The sequence below is a fragment of the Lotus japonicus genome, chromosome 3 (genome assembly GCF_012489685.1).
Source record: "Lotus japonicus ecotype B-129 chromosome 3, LjGifu_v1.2".
In the NCBI taxonomy this organism is placed as follows: domain Eukaryota; kingdom Viridiplantae; phylum Streptophyta; class Magnoliopsida; order Fabales; family Fabaceae; genus Lotus; species Lotus japonicus.
In genome coordinates, this window is record NC_080043.1 from 79,723,688 (window position 1) to 79,730,564 (window position 6,877).

Consider the following 6,877-nt stretch of genomic DNA (forward strand, 5'->3'; position numbering starts at 1 on the left):
GTTCAATTTTAATTTTTGTTCTCAGCCAACCAATAATATTTCAAAACATCAATCAATTAAATTTAATAAAGTACTTATTTCTCGCACATCTTTAATACATATCTAATTGTTGACGGATTTGGATCCTCTCCATCCAGCTTCTCTCCATCCTCTCTCCATCCAAATCTGAGCCATTGATTTGGAAATTTAAAGGCTTGGATCAATTTAAGAAGAGAGAGAAAAAATGAATTGTATTTAAAGGCTTGAATCAATTTAAGAAGAGAGAGAAAACATGAACTAATCTTTGACAACATAGTAAAAGAATTTGGTACTGTAAAATCTAGTGTGAAAAATCTTTACACTGTTAGTGAGTTGTCTGAATAAACTATGAAAAAGTTAAGGTTAAATAATAACACATTATTATAGATGGACCAATCACATTAATCATAAATGGAATAAATTTTTTATATTTTATTAATTAATTAATTTATAAATAATATCATATTAGTCCATTAAGGTGGAGTTAAATAACTCTCATTTATCATTTAGCCAACCCTACATTTTCCTCTTCAAAAACTCTTTGCAAACTCAGGCCATGTAGCCAACTAATTTTTTCTTGCCAAAAGCTAAGTGGCAAACCTTTTTTTTTCAAAATTAAAGCTAAGTGCCAACTTTTTTTTTTGGTCTGAAGCTAAGTGCCAACTATATAACATTTTTACAACAATAGTGAGACGTGGGCTTTTTGTTTGTCCATGTCAATCCCATTAATAGTCACCAATAAAGTGTTCACCACACTCACCAAAAACTCTGTTGGGGGAGACAGTGGAGCCCATGTGCCGTGAAGGAAGACACCAAGAAATATCGACGTCACATCTTAACTCAAAACCTTAAGGCATTAGGTTTATGAGTCATATATATTATAAAGTCTTCTCCTCACCCATACTTAACCAATGTGAGACTCCAACAAACACTTGAATTCTCAACAATCTCTCTTTCAAGTGTGAGTCACCACCACATTATCATTGCCCCCTCCGCGGAAGCATATCCACACTTGTACCGTTGTTCGCACCATGATCCAACCATGTGCAACATGACACTCCACACTAACCACACTATCAGGGAGACTTTCGATACAAGGAGCGATTACCATGGTCCTACAAATCATCAGCTCTGATACCACTTTTTGGGGCAGACAGGGGAGTCAATGGGCCGAGGAGCAAGACACCAAAAGATATTGACGACACATCTTAACCAAAACCTTAATGCATTATGTTTATGGGTCACATCTCTTATAAAGTCTTTCTCTTCACGCATACTTAACCAATGTGAGAGTCAAATAAGCACTTAAATTCTCAACAAATCCAAGATAATCCCAAAAGAAAAGAACAAGACGTGTTTGGTATTGTGTTACCCAAGGTTATTAAAACCGGACCGATGACCAAATTGATGAGGACATTGAGGACCGATGATCAAATCAATGAGGACAACCTATAAAAAATGTATATTTTATAGGTAGTTTGATATAATAAAAATAAATGAGTAGTAAATATAATAGAAAGAATGATGTGACTTTTTCTTATTTTGCTTGGTTGACCGTAGAAATGATTGAGACAAAATTGATTTTTATCTTTAAAGAAAATTTTGTACAACCTTATATAAGAGATAAAAATGCACAATTGGAGACCGAAAGTGTCACATCACTTTATCTCGGTTTAAAGTTCTACTATTAAATGCATATAGGCCCCGTTTGGGAAAACAGCTTAATTAAGCGATTATGCTCATAAGCGCTTATGAAATAAGCACTTATTCATAAGATATTTTTAAAATTTTATTGAAATAAATTAAAAATAAGCTGTATATAAGCATAAGCTGTTTTTCATAAGCTATCATGAATAGCTTATGAAAATAAGCTGAAAATAGCTTATGGCAGGCTATAAGCTGTTTGCATAAGCCCTCCCAAACACTGACATAAGAGCTTATGTTGTCAAATAAGCCCAAATAAGCTCTTCCATATAGTAGAAAAAAACAGCAAATCCTAGGTCTTCGAGAAAATTGTAGTGGATCTCACTTATGAGATCAAACACTCACTAATCATTTTTGTGTGAGGTAAGTGTATGTCTTCCGTGAGTTTCTTTTGAGCCTCACAACTTTCCCTCCTCTAGATTAAGGCAACATTCTTTCACCCTAATTTTTTCTACCAAAAAAATACAAGTTCTTATTTCTTTCAAAATTTAATTTCCGGATTGATTTATTATGTTTTCGGAAATTAATTTCCATAACATGGGTGAAGATTTTTCTTTCAAAATGGTAGTAGCATGCTGGTCTCAAAATGTTTGGGAAAGGGGCGGATTTTTCTTTCTAACCTATTATTGAGTGTGTCATTTATCTATTTGTTAGAGGACAATGAGTTTTTTCGGCCGAAGAGGACAATGGTTCTATTGCATCTTAGGTTAGGTTGGGCTTTATTTTTTGTCAAAAGTTGGGTTGGGGTTTCGTGAAAAAACAGAATGAACCCATTAATTGATTCTAGGTTTGATTAGACCAGGTTTTGAAAAGAAAAAAAAAACAACCTGGTTTTGCAAAAAAATCTTCAATCCATAATTATGTCATCGAGTTTGGAATTTGCCTGAATTTTATCCCCATTCAAAAAAAAAGATAATTTTATATTGACAAAAAAAAAGATAATTTTATCGCTAGACCAAGGAATCTCCACACTCGCAATCGTGAGAGTAATCTCTCGACCCATAGTTAGCAACTCAGCACTATAAATGGTAGGGCTGGTTAATGAGTTTGTCGGGATTTGTGTTGGGAATTAAAATATGCAAGTCAGTGAAAGAATGAGGGAAGAATGAATATTATTGAATAGAAGAGAATTACATGCCTATTTATAAATAGGCTTCACAAAACAAAAAATAACAGACTAACAGTAAAACTAACTGTCATGTCACCAGCACATGCTAATACTAACTACTAACACTTGACACCTGAATTAAACTTCAACAATTTGTGCTTAAAATATCCTATACATTTAAAATTAAGTAAGCCTAGTGGCTGTGTTGATTTTTAATATTTTATATACCAAACATCCTTAAAAAATCCGTGTACAAGAAAGCAAAACTTCTTTTTCCATTTAAATATTTTCGGGCTTATAATGAATTAAGGATACTGTATAGATTTGAAAGTCTAAATACAAAACTTTAGTGAAATTTTAATAAATTTAAAAGGTTTAATAGGATATAAGAATAGGGTTTAAACTCTTCCAATGTATAAAAAAGAAAATAGGGTTTAAAGAGTGAAACTTTGATATTATTTTTTAAATTTTAGATGTAATTTAATATTTTTGCATGTGTGTTTTGCGTGTAAAAAGGTTTACAACGGTCCCCGAATAATAGTGTTGAGAATTCAAGATCGGAGTTGGAGTCTCACATTGGTTAAGTATGGGTAAAGAGAAGACTTTATACTACTAAGAAAAAGCAAATTAGCGAGGGACAAAATCCGCCGCTAAATAAGGAAAATTCCGTCGCAAAACATTTAGCGACGAAACTAGCGACAGAATCGCGTCCGTCGTGAAAAGTGGCGTCGCTAAATATTTACAGAGGGATTCTTAAATCCGTCGCTGATAGCGACGAAAATATGTCGTCGTTAATTTATATATTTCCATCGCTAAATCGTTTGCTGGATTATCCTATGAATTTGTTGCTAATTGCGACGGTGCGACGGAAAATCCGTCGCTATTTACAACGGAACATAACAAACCGTCGCTATTTGCGACGGAACTCTCTGTCGCTATTTAAGACGGAACATAGCAGTCCGTCGTTATTTGCGACGTACACTTCCGTCGCTAACCGCCTGACATTTTTATTTCTATTCCCTCGCTGAAGTGACATAATTTATTTTTTGAGCATATTTTATTTTTCCTGTACAATAGCAATTCAGTTTGATCATTTTCCTCAAATCCTAAATGGAGTAATTCAAAATCCACTATTGGTTTGAACTTTCACATTCATATTTAAGATCATGTTCAATAACATACATAATCATAGTAGTGAAGCCATACATAGTGATGGTAAAATGTCAAAAGCATAACTAAAAACGTTAGTGTCAAAGACATAAATATTCATCTAAATACAAGGTCATCAAACTCAGCATATAATTCATCATAGTGAGAACCCATAAAGTTAAGTCCCAACAACGATTTTACCCACAAGCACATGTGTCAAACCCTTCAGTAGCTTCAAACTTAGACAGATAGGGATGTACCTCTTGATTCAAGCAGCTTCACATCCACAGAAGGGAAACACAAAGCAGATTGATCCCTCTATCCTGAGATGTCGAGGCTTATAGAGGTGATGAAACCGCAAGTTCCAACCCAAACCTGTAGGCAGCAAATCAACATCAAATTCAATGAATCACGAAAGAAACAGTGATTAGTAAGCATTTTTGCACAACTGCAAAAACCATCTCTTAAGGTGAGCTAAAAAATTTAGAGAAGTAGATTTGGACAAGGAAAGATTTTACACAAGTCACAAGCAAAATAATTCTCAAACAGAGCATTTAACCGTGATTTGAAAGATGGTTGGCATTTAACAACCAATGAAAAAGTCTTGATTTTAAGTAACATATGGTAGCAATTGTCAGAAGTTCAAGCTTAGTTGAACACTAGTAATAGTATAGTCCAAAAACACCATGAGTAAACTTTGTCAAAGTTTCAGCAGAAGATGAGGAACTTATAAAATGTCAAGTTAACTAAAACAAAAGCCATATGAAACTGTGAAGAAAATAAGAGTCAAGAGAGAAAGAGAGTGCTACTATTGGAGTTATGCTTTACAATAACTACGACCAACAAGAGTGACTAGAAAGCATTCAAAACCAAAACCAAAGAAGAAATTTAAAGAACCTTTTGCAACTAAATAGGCACCTCACAACTCACAGAAGATGGGAAACCAGCCATTGTAAGCAACGGAGGTGAAGGAAAAGACAAAATTGCAGTTGGAAAGTAGAGACAAACATAAGAGGTTAGTCCATGGAGTATGACTAATCCACTTCATCCATGATGGATGGTGGTCAAGTTCATTTCTTTCCTTTTTCCAATCATCAATGGCTTTGTGAGAAAACAGAGAAAAGGGGAACACATAAAATTGGGAATGCAAACACAGTAACTAATCTAGCAACCCATAATCAAAAACAAAATTGAAACATATAATAGAAAAGAATTGAATTCGGAAGCAAGTTCAAAAATTAAAAAAATAAAACAAGAAACAAAAGAATCAATCACTAATGAGCTCGTTCTAACTTTTATTACAAAATGTGAAACAATGCAGATTTTGTCCTCTAATGTCTAAGTGCATTGAATTGAACGAACATGTCCCAGTTTCAAGTAGACAATGTATAAATTTCAGCCTTATGTTGATGACACAAACACTTAACTCTCAAAGGAGAAGCACCTAATTATTAAAAATTATTCAAAGTCATCAAATTGCCAAATTATGGCAATTATCTATGTTAGAAAATTTATCCTCAATCTTAATAGAAAGTCAACATCAACCTCAGTATTGTTCATGGTCCATTAAACAATTGATGAATGATACCTTTCTGCGAAGGAGGAAGGCCATGAACTTATAGCCTTGTCTTGATGACATCCAATGGACACACAAATGTAGCTGTTATTGCCCCTGTAGTGAATGTCACACCATTAGACCAGCCATTCTTAAAAGCACTAGAGAATCAGCAGAAAAAATAACCAGATACATGAACTGAAAATCGAAAGTTAAGAATTTGATAGAAACCCATGAAAACTGAACCCAAAATAGGGAAAGTTACCCGCGGCGGCACCAGCACCGACATCGGCGATTAAGCCCCTAATGTTGTGACTAGAACCAGAAGCTTGGTCATTACCACTCATATTAGAATCTAGAAACACACTTAAAATGGTGGTGCGAATGAGGGTGTTCCAGATGAAGTGGTTGAGAGGCGGTTGTTGTTTGACGACGACAGACGGTGAAACGACGCAGAAGTGGATGAAGAGGGAGATTTGCTTTGTGCGACTTGAGCGAAAATAACTGGAACAAACCTTCATGCAAACGGTGGGACCTCACGAGCGAACAAACCTTCACGCCAACGATGGAGCAAGAGCGATGGCGAGTTCAACGGCGCAAGAGCGGCGCCGACGGTGGAGTAGAAGCGACGACGGCAGCCATGAGAGTGTGAGAGGAAATTTCTGAGAAGCCTGTGACTTAGGGCTCGTTTGGCACGCCGTATTAGGCATGATAGTATAAGCTTATACAATATATTATGAGTTTATCCATTGTTTGGTGATGACATTGTATTGTATAAGCTTATCCATCAAAGTCCCCTTATACGTTAAAATGACGTATTATTTAATCCATCATGTGAGTGATGGATAAGACATGATAAGGTTGTGACGTATAAGTCACCATCACTACCACCTCCATTGCTGCCAACTTACACCACCATTGGCACCACCACCGGGTGTTGCCGCCACCACCCGATCACCACCGCCGCCCAACCGTCACCACCACCACCGCCGCCCTACCGCCACCACCGACACCACAACCACCACCATATCGCCACCACCACCATAATCGCCGCCACCACTCTATTGCCGCCACCGACACCACAACCACCACCCTATCGCCACCACTATCACTGTTGCCTCCACCCTCCACCGTTGCCGCCACGCTACTGCAGCCGCCACCGCCACCCTATCGTCGCCAACACCACAACCACCATCGCTGCCACCACCGCCGCCGCCACCACCGGTGTTGCCGCCACCACCACCGACACCACAACCACCACCCTATCGCCACCACCACCATAATGTCGCCACCACCGACACCACAACCGCCACCCTATCGCCACCACCACCACCATTGCCTCC

The 6,877-nt window shown here is 37.1% G+C and overlaps 1 long non-coding RNA gene across 1 annotated transcript; it reads right to left on the reverse strand.

The window, feature by feature from the left end:
• Positions 1 to 4,035: 4,035 nt before the first annotated feature.
• LOC130746281 (uncharacterized) lies at positions 4,036 to 6,212 on the reverse strand. Its single transcript, XR_009022077.1, has 3 exons — positions 5,800 to 6,212; positions 5,568 to 5,651; positions 4,036 to 4,354 (listed from the first exon to the last, which is right to left on the reverse strand). It is a non-coding gene; the product is annotated as an uncharacterized LOC130746281 (long non-coding RNA).
• Positions 6,213 to 6,877: the final 665 nt, after the last annotated feature.